Source organism: Anas platyrhynchos, chromosome 2 (assembly GCF_047663525.1).
Source record: "Anas platyrhynchos isolate ZD024472 breed Pekin duck chromosome 2, IASCAAS_PekinDuck_T2T, whole genome shotgun sequence".
Taxonomy (NCBI): domain Eukaryota; kingdom Metazoa; phylum Chordata; class Aves; order Anseriformes; family Anatidae; genus Anas; species Anas platyrhynchos.
The window spans coordinates 57612217-57631135 of NC_092588.1; positions in this window are offsets into that span (position 1 = coordinate 57612217).

Consider the following 18919-nt stretch of genomic DNA (forward strand, 5'->3'; position numbering starts at 1 on the left):
GTTTGCTCAACGGGTGAATAATAGCAGAAATAGTCTCATAACAGTTTAGTCAAGGGAAGTTGCTATGAAAAGAAAGAAATACCGTGATACTAAAAATGTGCATCTATATTTGACAAACTAACACTGTTGTGACTTGTATTGGGTTTACATGTCAATGTTTCAGTAGCAGGGGGCTGCAGGGGTGGCTTCTGTGAGCAGAGCCCAGCAGCTGACCCATGTCAGATCATAGCCAGCTTTAGAGGGCTCCAAAGGGTCTCACTGCTGAGCCAGGGCCTCTGGGAAAGCAGATTTAATGAAGGGGAAGGGGGAAATAAAATAATAAAATAAAAATAAATAAATAAAAATAAATAAAAATTAAAATGCTGTGCAACAGCAGCTGGGAGAGATGAGTGAGAAAATGTGAGAGAAGCAGCCCGGCAGACACCAAGGTTAGTGCAGAAGGAGGGCAGGAGTTGCTCCAGGCACAGAGCAGAACTTCCCCTGCAACCTGTGGAGAGGCCCCTAGTAGAGCAGGCTGTCCCCCTGCAGCTCATGGGTCCTGCAGAGCAGATCTCCATGGTGGGGCAGGTGGATCTGGGGAGAGCTGCTGCCCATGGGGGACACATGTTGGAACTGTTTGTTCCTGATGAATGGTATGGACCTGTACTGGAGCAGTGAAGAGCTACTGCCTGTGGGAAGCTCACACTTCCAATTCACTATCAAGTTATCAAAAAAGACTTATCCTTGATACTCTAGATTCGCTGCTTAAGATCATTGATTTACCAGGGTGAACTCTTAACAGAGAATATCTGTGGAAAAAAGACTACCAGAATGGTACTTTCTCAGTATTTGAACTTGTAATGCATGGCACAATATGTGATTAATACCGAACAAGTGAAAAGATTACAGAAATTGTGAGGTTTTATAGTGACTGTGTCAAAGACATGGTTTTCTGAAAGAGAAACTCAAGGGACATCTGTCTTGTTCCTTTGAGTTTTTGGTTGACACAGAAAACCTGACACAATTTAACAGGAATTCAATGTTTGTATGCTCTCATTAGTAATATAAGACATATAGATCTGCATAAGATTATGGATTTTTCCCCCTTTAAAAATATAAAATATCAAACAGAATTGCACATCTCCAATGCTTTTTCCTTAAATCTCTAACACTATAACATCATTTGGATGAAAGGACACTTAATAAAGTAGACTTTTCTAATAAAGTGTGTGCAAGCATGCATTGTGCAAGCATGCATGAAATAATTTTCTCCTAGATAAAAACTTAAAATACAAACAAACAAAAAAGTTAAGATTTAAATAAAATTAGAAACTTATCAGAAAGTCTCAGAACACTTCACTGACTTCATCAAATCCTGGTATGTTTTGAAGTCTGTATTTTTCAAGTCACAGGCTTGAAAGTTATCAACACCAAGTATGAATATTATAGCACTCAAGTGCATGAATGTAAAAAGACAGATGACTCTAGATGTCTATTAGATGAAATATGATAAATGCAGCATCAGTGATATGAAACCACACTGTGACATTGAGGAGGAGGAATCCACTTTAAAAAAATAAAAATAAATAATACAGGATTAATTTATCTTATTTGCTATCTAATCATGCTTCGTTCATTTTTAGGTTAGATGCAATTAACATGCTGGATCACATTGCAACTAAGAGAACTAAGAGAAACTTAACCCTATTATATTAAAAAATAAAGGGCAGAAGTGACATGATATTTTTTATTTTATTTTATTTGGGAGAAGACTGTGGAGAAAGGGAGGAATAAGGATGGTGAAAAGGAGGGTCAAGTGACAAGAAAAGGGGTACTAAAGAGTAGAAAGCCTCTGAGCAGGTCTACACAGGGGTTCCCATCGGGCGACCTTCCACTAGCTCATTGCTGCAGGAAGAAGACAGTAAGTCAGACCTGTTGCTCTGGCTTTGCAATAAAAGTTGGTGTGTTTCTGTTGTCAGGAAGGCAGAGGTGGAAGGTGGGTAGCTTTCCCTGTGCACACCAGATGGACAGAACAAATACCCTAGTACCACGAAGTTGGTGCTCTTTCCAAGCCCAAAATCTTTCATAAAACACAGTACCAATGGTATCACAACAACAACACAAAAATGCTGAAATCTGAAGTTCTCAGTTCCCTTTCAGAATTGTTCAGTTTAATTATGGTAATTCTCGTATTCATAAGAGATATGTTGATAAGTAATTTTCTATTTTTTTCTTATGCTAATTTAATTATGGCAAGGCTTAGATAACTTTGGAGTACAGCATCCAACAGATTTCTTTACAGAATATCAATGAATTAAGTAGAGTGGATGCTATTTTTACTCAGCTTGGAGAAGTATCATCAATACTACAAAAACTTGTTACTAGGGAAATAATCTTGGTTTGAGCAAAAAGGCAACAATGTGTGATAGACAAAAATTATAATTTATTTTTAGATTCAAAATAGTCCATTCTTACAATTTATACAAATTATTTAAATCACCTGGACTAGAATGATAGGATATTGATTTTTAATTTTATTTAGAAGTATCTGGAACATGTCTCTCCTACAGTAACAGAATTCAGAACTGAATGGTAAATAAGCATCTCAAAAACATACTGAGCCTGAAAAGGATAACAAAATAGAAAAAAAAAAAAAAAGAAAAATAAAAACAGACTGAGAAGAGAAAGCTGGTCTTAGTGGTCAGTAATAATTCCCTAAGGACAATTTGAATTCAGTATTGGAAAAAAAATTAAAGCAAAAAAGATTCTTCAACCACATAAAATTGAATAATAAATAAATAAATAAATAAAAAAGAATAAAAACATGAGGGCAAAAAGGCATTTTATTGTCAGGGGAAAATAATATAGGTAATCAAAGTAAAAATGGACAATTAAAAATACAGGTTTTTCAAAGAACTGATCTACGAAACCCAGGGCCCCAGAGCTGAACACAGTACTCCAGGTGGAGTCTCACAAAAGCAGAATAGAGGGGGAGAATCACCTCCCTTGACCTGCTGGCTGTGTTTCTGTTGATGCAACTTAAGATACAGTTGGCTTTCTGGGTTTCAAGTGTACATTACTGGCTCATGTTGAGCTTCTGATCCACCAGCTCCTTCTCCTCAGGGCTACTCTCAAGCATTGTCCACCCAGCCTTCCCAGCCACCCAGTGCTTGAGATTGCCCCGATCCAGATACAGGAACCATCACTTCAACATGTTGAACTTCATGAAGTTCTCACCAACCAGCCTGTCAAGCTTATCAAGGTCTCTCTGGATGGCACCCCTCCTTTCCCTCCAGCTTGTTGACCACACCACACAGCCTAGTGTTATTGACAAACTTGCTGAGGGTACACTCCATTCCACTGTCCATGCCACCAACAAAAACATTAAACAGTGCTGGTTCCACTACTGACTCCTGAGAAACACTGCTCATGAGAAGCACTCATGTTCTTATTCTGTCCTGACAACCCTTACAAGCCAAAGAACAGTGGATCGTTTTAAAGCATGATTGTTTTGATAACCACCAAAAAGTTTCACAGCCTCTACTGAAGGAAAACTTATCACATTTTTGTCTTTTTAGAACATACATATTCCATGTTTTTATAATTGACCTTAATATGCTGAGTTGACCTTATCTGGCTGCCAGGTGCCCACCCTACTATTCTCTCACTCCTCTTTCTCAATAGGAGAGGTGGACAAAATAAGATGAAAAAGAGGTTGAGATAAAGGTGGATAGTTCACTTACTAATTATCATCACAGGTAAAACAGGGAAAATTAATTTATTTTATGGCCAGTTAAAATAAAGTAGGATGGTGAGACACAAAGAGGAAAACAACAACAATGAAATCTCCTTTCCCCTCACCTCCTCCTTCTTCAAGTTTACTCCTTCATTCCCAGCTCCCCTACCTCCTCTTCACAAGTGGCACAGGTGGATGGGAATGGAAGCTGTGATCAATCCATAAGAGCTCCTCTCTGTTACTCCTTCCTCCTTACATTTCTCTCCTGTTTCAGTCTGGGTGCTCCACAGGCATATGGACAACTTGCTTCTCCACAGTCTTCTCCACAGGCTGTAGGGGAATCTGTACTCTATCACCTCGAGCATCTCCTCCTCCTTATGCTTCTCTTCCTCTTCCTCTTCCTTCTCCAGCTGTGCTGTGACCTCTCCTCACAGAGGAGCCCCTCACTGTCAGCACCTGGGCACCTGCACCTCCTACACTTGAAACTTCTAAAAGTGAGATTTCACTTGAGTAGGTTTTGTTTAGATCATTAAGAAAACTGTGCTTTCCTTAATCTTAATATGAATAGACTACTGTTCTGTCCTTTTCTATAACCTGTGGATTATAGTTAAGGATTTCTAGTGTTACAGATTTCTAGGGCATTAATTAGTACTCTGTGACAAGTCTTTACATTTCAAGCATCCATCTTCACTTTAATGGCAGCTGTTGAAATATTCAGGTCTCAGTTTTTCATACTTCCTTAAATGTTCTTCAATACTGAAAATGAGTGTGAAAATATAAAGTCAATGATGAAAAATTACTTCACAGGGTGACACCTTTGTAAAGGATATTTTTAGAAAGGAAAAAAAAAAAAAAAAAGTTTAGAGGCCTGATAAGTACTGGCGTGCATTATACATAGATGTGAATACACACAGAGGAATGTAAGTATGTTCTTTTATTATTATTATGGTTTTCCATGCTGGGAACTGTGGCTTAAGTGAAACCCAAAATATCCATTCAGACCTCTTCTTGTGTGGTGGCAAAATACTGCCTTACAATTAGGTGTTACCAAAGGAAGGAGCATCTCATTCCTGGTAAACAGTTGACTGCTGGCTGTAGTGTTAATTGACACTCTGCCCACTGTTAGCAGAGAGGAACACATTGAAGAGACACTGAATAAGTGCTGGACTATTTCTGTCACTAACATGGGCTTGAGGGGCACTGGTAATGTACCTGTGAAAATTTTGTATTTCAGCAATTCTAGGATAAAGAAAACAGAGAATCAATCTGCCTGATATTTTTTAATTTATGGTACATTCTCCACCATATCCATCAATAGCATCATAACAGCAATTCAGTCCTTTCCTGAATTTGACAGGTTTGCAAGACCCAGTAGTTTTAGATCTGGGAATCTGAAATGGCTTTCATTATAGAGAGAGATGTACATATATAATATTAGTGCTACTCAGTTTCTCCTGCACCTGCTATTTATGCACATTCTCCAGACATTGTACTATAGTTCTAATCCTGATAATAGTTCTTGGAGGGCATCTGTTTACACTATAACATTTGAAATCCCTGGTGTTTTGAATGGGCGCTTAGAGCTTCTCCATATAAAACCCACGTAACTTGTCCTCCCTTTTCAGAAAGAAAATGTAGCAATTTAGCTAAATCAATTCCTAAATTGATTTAAACTGGTGAAATCACTGGTGTAGATGCTCTTAAATTGGCTTAAGGGTGGCTAATACTGATGTATCTCATTCATTTTGATCTAAAATTAAATTCTTTTAAATTTAAATTCCTTGTGCACACTGATGCTTCAAGTCTAGCAGTCCAAATTGAATTTCAGGCTGCAAGGTCAGTGTGCTTCAAAGAAGTTAGGACCTGTAATGACACAGCTGTTTGAGATATTACTTCAGAGGGCCTATGAATCAACAACTGTAAAAAATAAACAGAAGTTTTCAACGGCTGCTAATAGCTGGACATTCTGAAGGCACATTCTGTATTCTGAAGATACATTCTGAAGATAAGGGATACATTTCTTAAATTTTGAGTGAACACAGGTGGTAATATAGAAGGCTTGATGCCTTGTATTTTTAAAAAATGATGGCAAAACCTGAATGTATGTATGTCATACATTTTTTGCTATCTCTCTTCCACTTCCAGCTTAAATTTGCCTGCTGGTTACTGTTATGCCAATCAAGTTTGGCAAAATACTGACAATAAGGACATGCATCTGTATGAAAAGGTTACAGTTCATCTGACTTTGTAGCCTCCATTACATGCAAGACAAAAATACCTGTGTCTCTCTTGTCTGCAGAACCAACAAAATTGTTGGTGAGAAAATGGAAATATGAATACAATATTTTCAAATTCCCTTTTCCAAGAGTTATTGACAATTTTTCTTTTACCCATATACAGAAGTCATTAGTCTTTCTACTGTTTTGCTGTGCTTCCCTGCTTCCAGCTGACCCAAAATTGTTATTACATTCAGTAAAGGCTACTTTCAAGGCTTCTTCAATAATGCAGGCTTGGACTAAAATAGGAAGAAATACCTTGAATTAGATAGGGTATAAGCAGAGAGGGTAAATATGTAGTAATAGCCTGAAATCCAGCTGTTTTACCTCAAATATTGAAACTTCTTTTCATTATCAATTTCAGCTTTACAAAATTTTCTATTTACTCTCCAGTTAACACTGACCAATATGCTGCTGAAAAAAATGCTGCTGCTTCTTTGATTTTGTGTTCAGCATGTCCCTGCTCGATTTGGATCGAGATGGAAGGCACAAAACCTCTCTATCTGGCACAGGCTCCTTCACTTACAGTTCCAGCAGCTTTGTTTCATTCTTCCATGTCAATGGAATTTAAAATATAAAAAATGATTTTCCTATTGGTTATTCTGAAAGGCCTATGTAAATCAAGGTGCCTTTTGACTGTGTAGAGATACAGTCCCAAACAATAGCAGTTGCTATGGAAGCAGAGCAGGGTGCTTTATGCAGACATGCAGAAAGAGGAATGGAGAAGGATTGTGTGTAGTGGGCAAATTCAGTACAGATTGGTGTAAAGGCATATTGGCTCTAAGTAAAATGTTGGCTCCCCAAAATATGCTGTGGTAAATCACATGTACATCAGAGGATACAAATTTTTATAATGAACCGAGTTCCATTTATTTGCTAATAAGAAAATTTGTGTTCACCAGAAGGCTTATTAGCACTGGTTTTCATAGTCCCCACTCTGAATTAATATGTGTCCTTGATATGGAAAATTACCCAGAGTTGATACCCAGAGTAGATAGCTAGCTGGAATGATTCCATGTATATTTAAGTGGATTTGTATTATCTTTTGTTGGGAAGCCAGACAAAACATCCAGCTTTCCTAAATGATAGCAACAACATTACTGAAAAATGATGCAGACATACATTAATGTAATAATGCGAATGCCAACTTTGTTTAAAATTCTATGGTCAAAAAGGGACGTTTGTAGACCCAGGAACAAGTCATCCTAAGAAAGATTAAGTGACATTATATTTCCTTCAACAACACAGGAAAGGTCTATAATTCTTTCAACTCACCAAGGCAGCCTGTAATATGTACGTGTATCTTTCCATTTGAAGAACAGAGAGATTTCTTTGACAATGTGGGTTTTGCTTGTATGTTTTGTATGTATGTATTTATTTATTTAATGGCTTTGAAAAGAGTTTGGGGTTTTACTTATTTTTAGGTTGTCTAGGCAATAGTTTAGTTCTGTGGAACAGAAGCTTTTACAAAGAACAGCAGCTAGATTCATTTAACATAACCTATTTGTTTCCTTCAATCATATTACTTCTATGAAGGAATCTTTAAAACTGGTCATTTCACTCATACAAATAAATCAGATATAGCAACCTGGAAGCACAGTTTATTGACCTTGTTACATATTTCTTCTTTCCATATTCCTATATCACATACTTCAGTGAAAGCATTCCATTTAGCTCCTATTACACTGCCCTTGGAGCTTGCCAATCCATGAAAAATTCACCTGTTCCCTCTTCAGTTCTCCCATTTTTGATACTAATTGTGGTTTGGACATTTTTTCATGAAGTACAAATGTACTTTAAACAACTTTTATTTCAGGAACTCTATTGTGAGCATCTTCTTCCTGCTCCAGCATAACAACATATGCTGACATTGTCTGGATAGCCCTGATCCCGTGAAGAATGCTTTCGAAACATGTGAAGCACCTGTGTGAAAAACATGGACAGAAATTTGCAAGAAAATGGCATAAGATACTATGATTTTGGGTCAGTTTTGGGTGCCACAGCAAAAGAAGGACATAAAACTAACAGTGTCCAAAGATGGTGAATGGTCTAGAGAGCAAGACATATGAAGAGCAGCTGAGGCCCCTTGGTTTGTTCAACCCAGAGCAGAGGAGGCTGAGGGGAGGCCTCATGGTGGCCTGCAGCTTCCTTACAAGGGGAGCAGAGGGGCAGGCGCTGAGCTCTGCTCTCTGGGGACAGCAACAGGACCCAAGGGAACAGCATGGAGCTGGGACAGGGGAGGGTCAGGCTGGGGGTTAGGGAAAGGTTCTGCACCCAGAGGGTGGTTGGGCACTGAGACAGGCTCCCTAGGGAAGGGTTCAAAGCACCGAGCATACTGGAGTTCAAGAAGCATATGGACAATGCTCTAAAACATACTGTCTGATTTTCAGATGGTCCTGTGTGGAGTCAGGAGTAGGAATTGATGATCCTTGTGCTTGTGGGTCCCTTCCAACTCAGGGTATAATTCTATGATTCTACTTATCTGCTGGAGGCTTTAGCTGGGGCTACTTACTGCATGTCCAGAACAGTCTGACAGTGCCTGCATGTTAGCAAGGATGGTGGTGAACTCATTAGATTGCAAGGAACCCCACTGCTTTCAACACTGTCTCCTTAGTCTTATATTCCATGAAATGTTTCTGGAAAGTCAGTGCTGAGTAGCTAGCATGTTAATATAAATGTATTAATTAACATACAAGCTCATCAACTTTCTATAAGATTGTGTTTTTAATCCAAAGTCAGTCAAAAGAATACTTCTGTCATTTTATGTTGGTCTCATCTGAAGACAGACGAGAAGACCAACATATTTCTCTATAGAAATATTTCATTCTAAAATTTATCTGTAATATATATCAATTTTAAAACCTGTATTTTGTCAAAGTGTTTGGGTCCTGAAATGAATACTGACATAATAACAAATAGGAAATGACAGTGTACTACCGTTTACCTTCAGCATCTATCAATATGCTTGAAATAATGACAAAAAATAACATACATTGTCAAGATTTTTTTCTAACTATCCTGTCATTGAGTGACAGGATAAAGTGACATTTTTAGGCAAAGCAGTCATTTTGAGCCAGACAGAATTTGTTATTTTAATCAGTAGTGACTTAGTATTGATAAAGACGGAGAAAACCACAGAGATGCTAGCTTGACAGAATTTGAGACAATATCATACCTAGAATTAATCTGCTGATATACTAGCAAAATGATTGAGTTTTTCCTTTTTACGGAAACTCTGAGTCTTCAGCTATGAAACTGAGGTAATCTATACTGCAGTCAGACCTGGTTAAGAGTTGTACAAAGAAGAGCATGTTTTTTGTTTGTATAAAAAAGTCCAGGTAGTGCAAATGTTGCTGGTGATAAGAGAGAAAACATTTGACTCCTCCCTTGGTAGGTCTCTAAGGGATGATACGCTTTCCCAGACAGAAACTTCTTCAGCTCATGCAATAGTTTCAAACACAAATGAACAAGTCAACTCCGCCACTAAAAGAAACAATCCTTCTTTGTCTTTGGCCTTGATTATTCATCCTAATGTTTCTGAACCCTTAATTTCTTCTGGCACTATGAGCTCCATGAGCTTTTTTTACTTTGTTTTATTTTTTGAATGAAAGATAGAAAAAATATAAATGTATATATGTTAATATATACATGCTAAATCTTACAAAATCCTCAGTTGTATTTTAACGAAGTTTTGGCATGAATAGTAATCTGTTAAATTTTTAAGGCATGACAGTCATTTGTAATAATAATAATAAAAATAAAAAAAGTAAAGGCAGGGCAAGAAAATAAAGGATATACCAATATCATCAAAATTGTAGAACGTTATTAAAAATGAACATTTAATAAAAAAAAATTAACTGATATTTTATAAATTTTGCATTTATTATAGTTATACGTTACATTTATATGTAATATTTTATTAAGTAATGCCCTAATTTGGGCAAAGAAAATCCCTTTAATTTTCTATTCTGAAGAACTGTTTAAAAGTGCTTTTTATTCTGACCTTTGCAGAAAGAACAATAATGTAACTTCCATACCTACAATATGTGCCAAAAGAATCACTTTTTGACAAAAGCAAGCTTCAAGATTTTCAAACTTCGTTACCATAGCTTGCCTAGATAGAATGTCCAAATTCTTGGGCATGTAGGCCATCCAACTGTACCTGTGAAAAAAAAAAAAAAAGCATTCCATATAGTATCTAGCATCTCCAGTCAAAGGTGTAATTTTAGTAATATTTGTGTAAATATACATTTTTTTAAGCTTGTACTATATAAACAAAGTAGTAAATTAATAGTAAAAATCAATAATAAAATTAATTGTATAAAGAAACAGTCAAAGCCTGATGGCTCCATTTGTGGTGTCTTCTGCTGGAAGTTTCATTATGGATTTATGCTGACCTTTGAAATTCAAACTTTTAAAATACAGGAGAGAGATTCATTCAGTAGCTGAAATTGTAACAGATAGTTTAGTCCCTCATCTCAACAAAATAATTAAAATTCATATCTACGAGTAATGTCCAGCTATCCAGATTCTGTGTGCAATTCTATTGTAAAATAAAGGTCTCTGCCCCACTGTACTCCATATCTAAAGACATTTTTCTTGCAGTTCCCAAACTGAATTCAATAGACATTTAGTGATGTAAACTAGATTAAATATTTTGGTATTTTAGCAAGTGGCTTTAAAGTTCTGTTATTATTTCAGTAAGTGTAATAATGTACATTATGCATACAGAACAAGATGAAGATAAACAAATTAGGCTCTAGATTAAAACACTGGTTATAACAAAGGTTACATTTTTGTAGATGACGCCTCAAAACATATAAATTAGACACTGGTTTATGGCTATGCTGAATCAAGTAAATTGCTGACATGACAATAAGATTATGAAGGCTGTTTAGGAACTTTTATAAAGTAATTGTCTGGGTGTACTTAATTTCAGGATGTCCTAATATAATTCCCACTGGGAATGCAACAAGGTCTTTTTTTTTTTTTTTCCTTTTTCCTTTTTCCATATTCCTTTTTCTAAGTCATACCATCATAAAATCAGTATGATTAGTACTATTATACAGTTTATGATGTTGAGAAATTAGTGATGTGTAAATCCAATACTAACTTTAACTGATAAAATAGTGAAAACAATTCATTGTATCACATAATGTTTCAGCATATTCCTGTGATAGATTTGCATAATGACTGCTTTAAACAAAACTTTTTTTTTCCTAATTGAAAATGGTAACTTTCTCATCTGCTAAATCTCCCTTGACTTGTTTTTATTTTTAGTAAATAAAGTTAATATCCTGATTAGCAAACAATTTAAAAGTATTGAGAATAAATTAATATGGATAAAGGACGGTGTATTATTTTTAGGAAACAGAAAAATCTTAGGGAAACATTCAGGTGGGTGTATTTAGGAAGGAATGTGCAAAAGCCAAACACTAAGAGCCAAGCATCTGATCATCCTTACCTAAAACTTAAAATCAATGTACTTTTCTGCTTTCAGTTTGAGGTGACAGTTGTAATACCTAACGCATTTGCTGAATCACTTACTGTTTCTGAATATGTGGGCCTGGTTTCCAATTTCAGACAAAGAAAGTTTCAGCCAATCCCCACATACAGGAACTTCAAGGCACTAGTTAGTTTCAAGCACTTTCATAAATTTCACAAACAGGTATATTCAATTTTCTGATTTAGCATGTCAAAATGATATACAGGAGAATTACTTAAAAAAAAAAAAAAAATCTTGAAAACTTTTGGACATATCTATGTTCATATGCTCCACAGGGCAGTGGTCACAACACCAAGCCTGATGGAGTTCAAGAAATATTTGGACAATGCTCTCAGACACATGGTTTGATTTTTGGGTGGTGCTATGTGGAGCCATGAGTTGGACTATACAATCCTTGTGGGTCACATCCAACTTGGAATATTCTATGATTCTGTGATTCTAACTGTACTGATATATTTTTTTTCTTCCCATGTTCAAAAACAAATGTTCCTCAGTCAGGCATGTTCTTGTTGCCTAACTTTATATATTCAATTTTGTTTAACAGATACTGGAACTCTGAATTTCTTGGATAGCAGTTCAAGCCAGTGTTAATCCACTACCTGAAGAGACAGAGTTCACAAATGAGTCAACTTTCTTTTGCTGATACGTTTTCAGAGGACTGTCTTCTGACTAGGTACTGTATTAGGTTTACATGGAAAGGTTCTGATAGCTGGGGGCTGCAGGACTGGCCTTTGTGAGCAGAGCCCAGCAGCTGCCCCATACTACATCAGAGCCAGCTGCAGCTGGCTCCAAAAGGGACCCATTGCTGGCCAGAGCCAAGACCCAGAGTGACACTGGGTGGACCTCTGGGAGTGCAGGTTTAAGAAAGGGAAGAAAACCGCTGTGCAACAGCAGCTGGGATTGAGGAGTGAGAAAATGTGAGAGAAGCAGCCCTGCAGACACCAAGGTCAGTGCAGAAGGAGCGCAGGAGGTGCTCCAGGCACGCAGCAGAAGTTCCCCTGTGGCCCGTGGAGAGGTCCCTGGTGGAGCTGGCTGTTCCCCTGCAGCCCGTGGGTCCCACGGAGCAGATCTCCACACTGCAGCCCATGGAGGTGAGCCCATGCAGAAGCAATAGCAGAGTGACTATGAAGGAGCAGTGGAGTCAAGATTTTTCAGCTTCTCTTGTTTTCCTGCAAGTGAGAAGGTTGGGGGTGCACCAAGCTGGGAAGCAATGCACCCAGAACAGCTGACGCAAACTGGCCATATTGGTATTCCATTCCATAGGGCATCATGATGAACAAAAAATTCGGGGGTGGGGGGGGGAGATAGGGGACGTCACTGCCCAGAGAGTGGCAGGGCATTAGTCTGTGGGTGGTAAGCAATTCTATTGTGCATCACTTGATAAGTTTTAACTTTTTTTTTTTTTTTTTCTCCCCTATCCCAGTGGGAGGCAAGGAGTGAGTGAATGTCTGTGGCGTGCTTAGCTGCCTCCTGGGTTAAACAGTTACAGAGATGCTTTTTAAATCCAAAATTCATTGGCAATTCACATTTTTGGTTTGTAGTAGGTTAATTCTAACTTAAATCCAGATGCTACAAATTTTATCACATGATAGTCATGTCATAGTAGTCATAACAGTTAACAATAGAATAAGTGACCTATGTATCATTGTTTATGACTGCTGGTATTTTTACAAGATTGGACCCAAAGTTCTAATTTCACTCCATAAAAGCTTGAAAAAAAAATAAAAATCAGACACTTTCTACCCCTGAATTGCAACGGGATTAACATGGTTGTCTCTTTTAAAGAAGGAAAAAAAGAAAAGAAAAATAAATGATTCTTGGTAGCCTTTGTAGAATCAAACACTGGAAGAACTGGTATATTGTAGCAGAAAAACAAATGTCAGGTGTTATGATCAAAAATTAATGGTTTCTGGAGAACAGCTTACTTTCTTTGGTATGTGCCTTTGTCATGTTTTCTTATTACGGATGCATTAAGAGTAAAGCAACCCGGATCTTCACAACAAAGCATCAGTGTCAAGACTTGACAAAAATCTGTTTGTAATGAGTCTCTAGAGTTAGACTTCCTATAAAAAGAGGTCATTGTAAACTGACCTTACAAACCATCCACCTGTCTATCCTATCACATATTGGCTCCTACTATACAAAACAAAACAAAAAATTCCTCCGGGATTCTACTCCCTTCTCTTAGCTGAGAAGAAAATACAATGAAATTATTTTCTGCCATTTAGATAAAAGTTACATACTGACATTTTCTTGTTGTTCTTCTCACAAAAGATGACAGACAGCAAAAGAATCCCTTTGCTCCTGGGCTGATAATAAATAAGAATATTGTAGATGACAATCGTTATCTCACTTCTTCCTAAATAAAATAACTCCATGAAGTATATTAACGAGTGATCTAAAATAATGGAAACAAAATCTTGTTTCTGTTCTTGCAATTCGTAGGTATGGTTATATATTAGCTCTTTTTACATAGCTGATGACCTGCAATACTGCAAATAAAGATTAAACAGAGAAATCAATTCTTCCAGCAACAATAAAAAACCTTCATTTTGCAGGATGATAATGTACTTATACAAACATGTGTACATGTGTGTGTGTGTATATATATATCCCTTTTATATATCCCTTTTCAGAAAAAAAGCTTATCATGAAACGTTCTAAAATAATTCTAGTACTGCAGTCTTCAATACCACTAAGAGTCACAGTCTCTGATTAAGTATAATTACCTATTCATACCATAACCCCTGCTATGAGCTCTGTGTAATAAAGCCAACAATACTGTTATCAACAATGAGCAGTACAAGGTAAGTATTGTTGTAACTAGGCAAGTTGGAAGAGTTGGAATTTTTTACATTGTGCAGCACATGGTTCAAAATCATTAGCTATGCATCTTAAAGACTATTCAAGGTATATTCTGCTTTTATTGTGGCACCCCAATGAGACTGTCTCAAAAACATACCTGCCCCATTCCAGAGCACTTAGAAACTTCCTTAAACGAAAATCTGTGAGAACTTGGGGGAAAGGGAGGATTTCCATAAATATTTTGATAGCCTCAGAGACTTCCTGAGGGAGTTTTTGTTTGTTTGTTTGTTTGCTTTCATTTTTAATGAATGTAGGAATATTTGAAATGTCCTGTGCTGGACTTTTTTTCACACACATGTTGTTTTTGGAGCATAAGCTTTCTCTTATTTTGTTGTTGTCAGGAACGGCTAATGTCTAGACATCTCTGATGTGCTGAAAAAGGGTCAAGACCTACCAAAAAGCTGACAGACCCATTTCTTTTAGCACAGAAAGGTCAGACATCTCTAGAGAATCATAAGGATTCAGATGTATATAAATCATTAGGGAAGGAAAAAAAAATACTAAAAGAAATTATAAGGTATAATCTTCTTAGAAGAAATAGCCTCAGGGAAACCCAGGTAAAATGGTATTAAATTAGTTTTGAAGTAGTAATTGAAAATGCTCCAACATCTGGTTTTCTGTATTTAGTTATAGTTTGGGGGGGGGGAGGGGGAAGGAAGAAAAAAAAAAAGTAATACACACTTCCAAAGTAATGGGGTTATATTCTGAGTTAAAATTTTGATTTGCCTGAAGAATACTTGGAGAATATATTAGGAAAATGAATATTTTCATCTCAAAGATTTATAAGATCCTCAGGAGTTTGTACCTGAAAGCAAGTTACATAATTTTACTAGTATATAAATAAAAACTAACAAACAGAATAGAAAGGGAGAGATTTACTACAATATTAATGCAAATGAATATTAAAAATTAAAGACTTATTTTCAAGTCCAGATTCACATGTAAAGCTGAAAGTTCATTTTTAATTGCAGCATCCATCCATCATGTGGAAATCAACCAAGTAATTAGACTGAGATTTTTGGATTTTTACTAATAAGATACTGACTGCGTTTTCATGTTACATTGCTTATATGAAAAAATAAAATAATAAAATAAAATAAAAAAATTGAAGCCTCCCATTTCCGGAGTGGTCTGTCCCTGTGGTGACAACACCTTCAGAGCAAGACAACCCTGAAAAGTATCAAGATTCAGTATACGCTGAGGAAATTTGTCATGCTGCCCTGAGGTCTTTAGATGTGCAGCCATTGAGTAACCAACCACAAGCCATGAGCATCCACTTACATACTAAACCTCTGTTTTCTTAAATAGAACATGTAACTGAACTTCTGTTAATTATATTTACATTTTGAGAATACTTGTCCAGTTGTAGCATAAGTTCAGTTTGTCTTCTTCGTGTCTTCTTACATTTCATCACACAAATGATGAATAGAGGTTATCTCTCAAACATCTTGTATCATCTAGTTTATTTTGGATCAGAAGCATTTTGGCAGCTATAGCCAAACATTTCAAACAAACATTGTTTATCTTTGTCTACAATTCAAGGTTTTGGCTGAATGCCACATGCTGAAAACATGTCAAAAATTAGTTTTTGACATACTGAACTTAAGAGTTCAAGGAATTTATTCTCTTTCCAAGTACATAATTAAACTTCATAACCTTAGAGCCACTGCAAACTACAAATAAGAGTTTGCAGACACTTTGCATAGCAGTTGGCTTCAGGTGACTAATATTTTCCAAGATTACTAACTCAGATCTTTCCAGATAAATAATACTCAAATTAACTATAAATGAAAACAACAACAATTACAACAAGCCTATTCAAATTCCATTTAAGCTGTCACAAATTTATGCAGAGCCAGGTTGCTAATAGATAACTACATATGAAAAATGATCCTTCAATCATAACTAATATTGACACTCATACCACAGAAAAGCCAACTTACTGTGATCATTAGGATGCTTTTAATTTTACTGCATGGGCATGCACATTCTGCATGCCAGGAACATTTTCCTTAAGTATGTAGTCCTATGCTTTTAACAGGTTGACCTTTTAACAGGTCACACTATTCCCATCCCCCACCCTCCACGGGTAGTTTATTTCTGCAAATTTTTTCAGCCCTTGGTTTCAGCCAAGATCAGAATACTGAGCATAGAAATAATATGCAATGCTGTTATCTAGTTTTGAAAAATAAAAAGAAAAGTTTGATTATGCTTCTGCTTACTGATATAATTCTGTTTTTATTATTAACCGTTTTTGAGGAGGCATAGCAAATTTATATAGCAGATTCTGATTTGAGATCCTTCCTACACTGAAGATTAATACCTCCAGAAAGATGAAAGCACGAAGATAAAAGTATGGTATCTTCTAAGATAATTCTACTAGTGACAATAATGATCATTAGATGAAAATAAATAAGCCTTTTTCATTATCAAGTGTCCTGAAAGGAAGCATTATTCACTGTGAAGGAAAAGCATAAGAGCAGGGAAATTAAAGGCTTTGAAAAATTAACACTGATATCAGAGTGCACCTGGACTATTATCACCACTCTTCTGTCTCCAAATATCAGCTCATATTCTGAGTTTTGATAGGCAGTAAAAAAATTAAAAAAATAAAAATACAAAAATAGACCAGACTTTAACCAGTCAAGAGCTTTTCTTACCAAAATAAAAGCCTTTTATAAAATAAATGTTTTCACTTCTAGTTCTATGCCTTGCTTTATGTAAAATCACATGATGGGTGTCATTTGGGCTCTGGAAACAACTTACTTTTGATAAAAAAGAAAGCAGATAAATAAGACATAGATTTAGCAGTTGTATATGAAGAGGCTAAGCTTTTCGCATGTCACCATGCGATCTGCAAAGAACAAAGTGAGACAGGGAGAACTGGTGAATATCTGGGGGGAAATAAAAAAAAATAAAAATAAAAAAAGAGCATTGTGAATAATATGGACAATTTTCTGTGTGAATAGTTTGGTTATGGATGTTAACACATCAGTTTATGGATGGGTATCTGAAATCTTATGCTGAACTTTTGATATTTACTCTTCATTAACCATGGCAGTATGGTATAGTAATTCTTTGATAAAAGAGGTTAATGTTTCTGAGCCAGGGGACATTAAGGCCTTTATAGCTACAAGGACAGAATGCTAAATTAAAGTCTCTATTTAATGTTTACACATTGTTGACAAAATCTCGGTGAATGAAAAAGAAGCACTGTTTTTTGAGTCCCTTAAACTACCATTTAACATAATTTTAATCTTCTGTTTATAACGCTACAAAAGTTTTAGTTTAACTATTTTTGGTCTTGCTATTTATTAGTAATCCATCCACTCAGTAATTCTGCATTCATTCAGAATCAACTTTTGTTGATATACAGTCAGTCATTCATTGTTAATTTGTATCACACCAATTGAACAATAGCTATAGTTAGATGCCACTTTTATCTGTCTCCATTAGAATGATTTTTGCCAAAAAATAATGCAATATTTTACTTAGCATGAGATACTAGTGTGAGATTAAGAATCTGCTTAATGTTGTTGACCTGAAATGCCTTGCTACTCTTAGTATGACTTCCTTCTCAGTAGTCCTGTGAGGTATGGAAGAACTTCTATTTTTCTTCAGACATAGCTTACAGGGACAGCTTGAGAGATGTGTTTTTATTTCCTGTGCACCTTGTCCACAGTGAGAATTCTGACGGATGGAGATCACCTTGTCTGTAGAAATTCCTATGAATTGTTTATCATAGCAGCAGTAATCTTGCATAGCCCTGCTGATGCCACTCGAGTCACCTCTAATTTTAGCCTAGATTAAGAAATAAAGAGTTCTTTTAGTTCTGCCGTTTCGTCTTTTGAAATCTTTATTTTTTTGCCCTTGACAATAAACTGTACCACAGGGAAAAAAACAAACAAACAAACAACAACAACAAAACTTACTAAAAGAAGGTAGAACAAGGAAAATTAAATGTTGAAATTGTATCTCAATGTCACAGTTGATTTCAAACTGTTTCAAGTCAGAATTAACACCCTTATAAAGTTTTTTTATAAATGCTTAAAACAAAGCATACAGAGATTTATTTTTCTTTTCATAAATCTTATACTTAGAAGAATTTTATACTTATAAGAACATTTTATACTTATAAGAAAATATTATAGTTTCATTAGGGTCTATAACAGGTAAATATTGTCCTGATGCTTCAACCTTATATCACAGATTCCAACTGTTTCACTGAAAACCTTGTTATGGCTAAATCTGGAATATTTGCACAGTATAGGCTGCAATATGTCTGATAAACTGCCTATTACAGTGTAACAACCTTTCACTCATGGGTATGATATATGTGACAAGAATTCATGCGTCTAAAGAAGGTGAATATGTCAACAAGATTCCAAAGTATGCCCTGAACAAAACACTTCCTAACAACATGGCAAGTAAAATTATTCTGTAAGAGTTAAAACACACACTCCACATGTACATGCTAAGTTTTTGAAGACATGGGCCAGCAACAGAACAAGAGGCAGTGGGCACAAATTGGAAGACAGGAGGTTCCCTCTGACCATC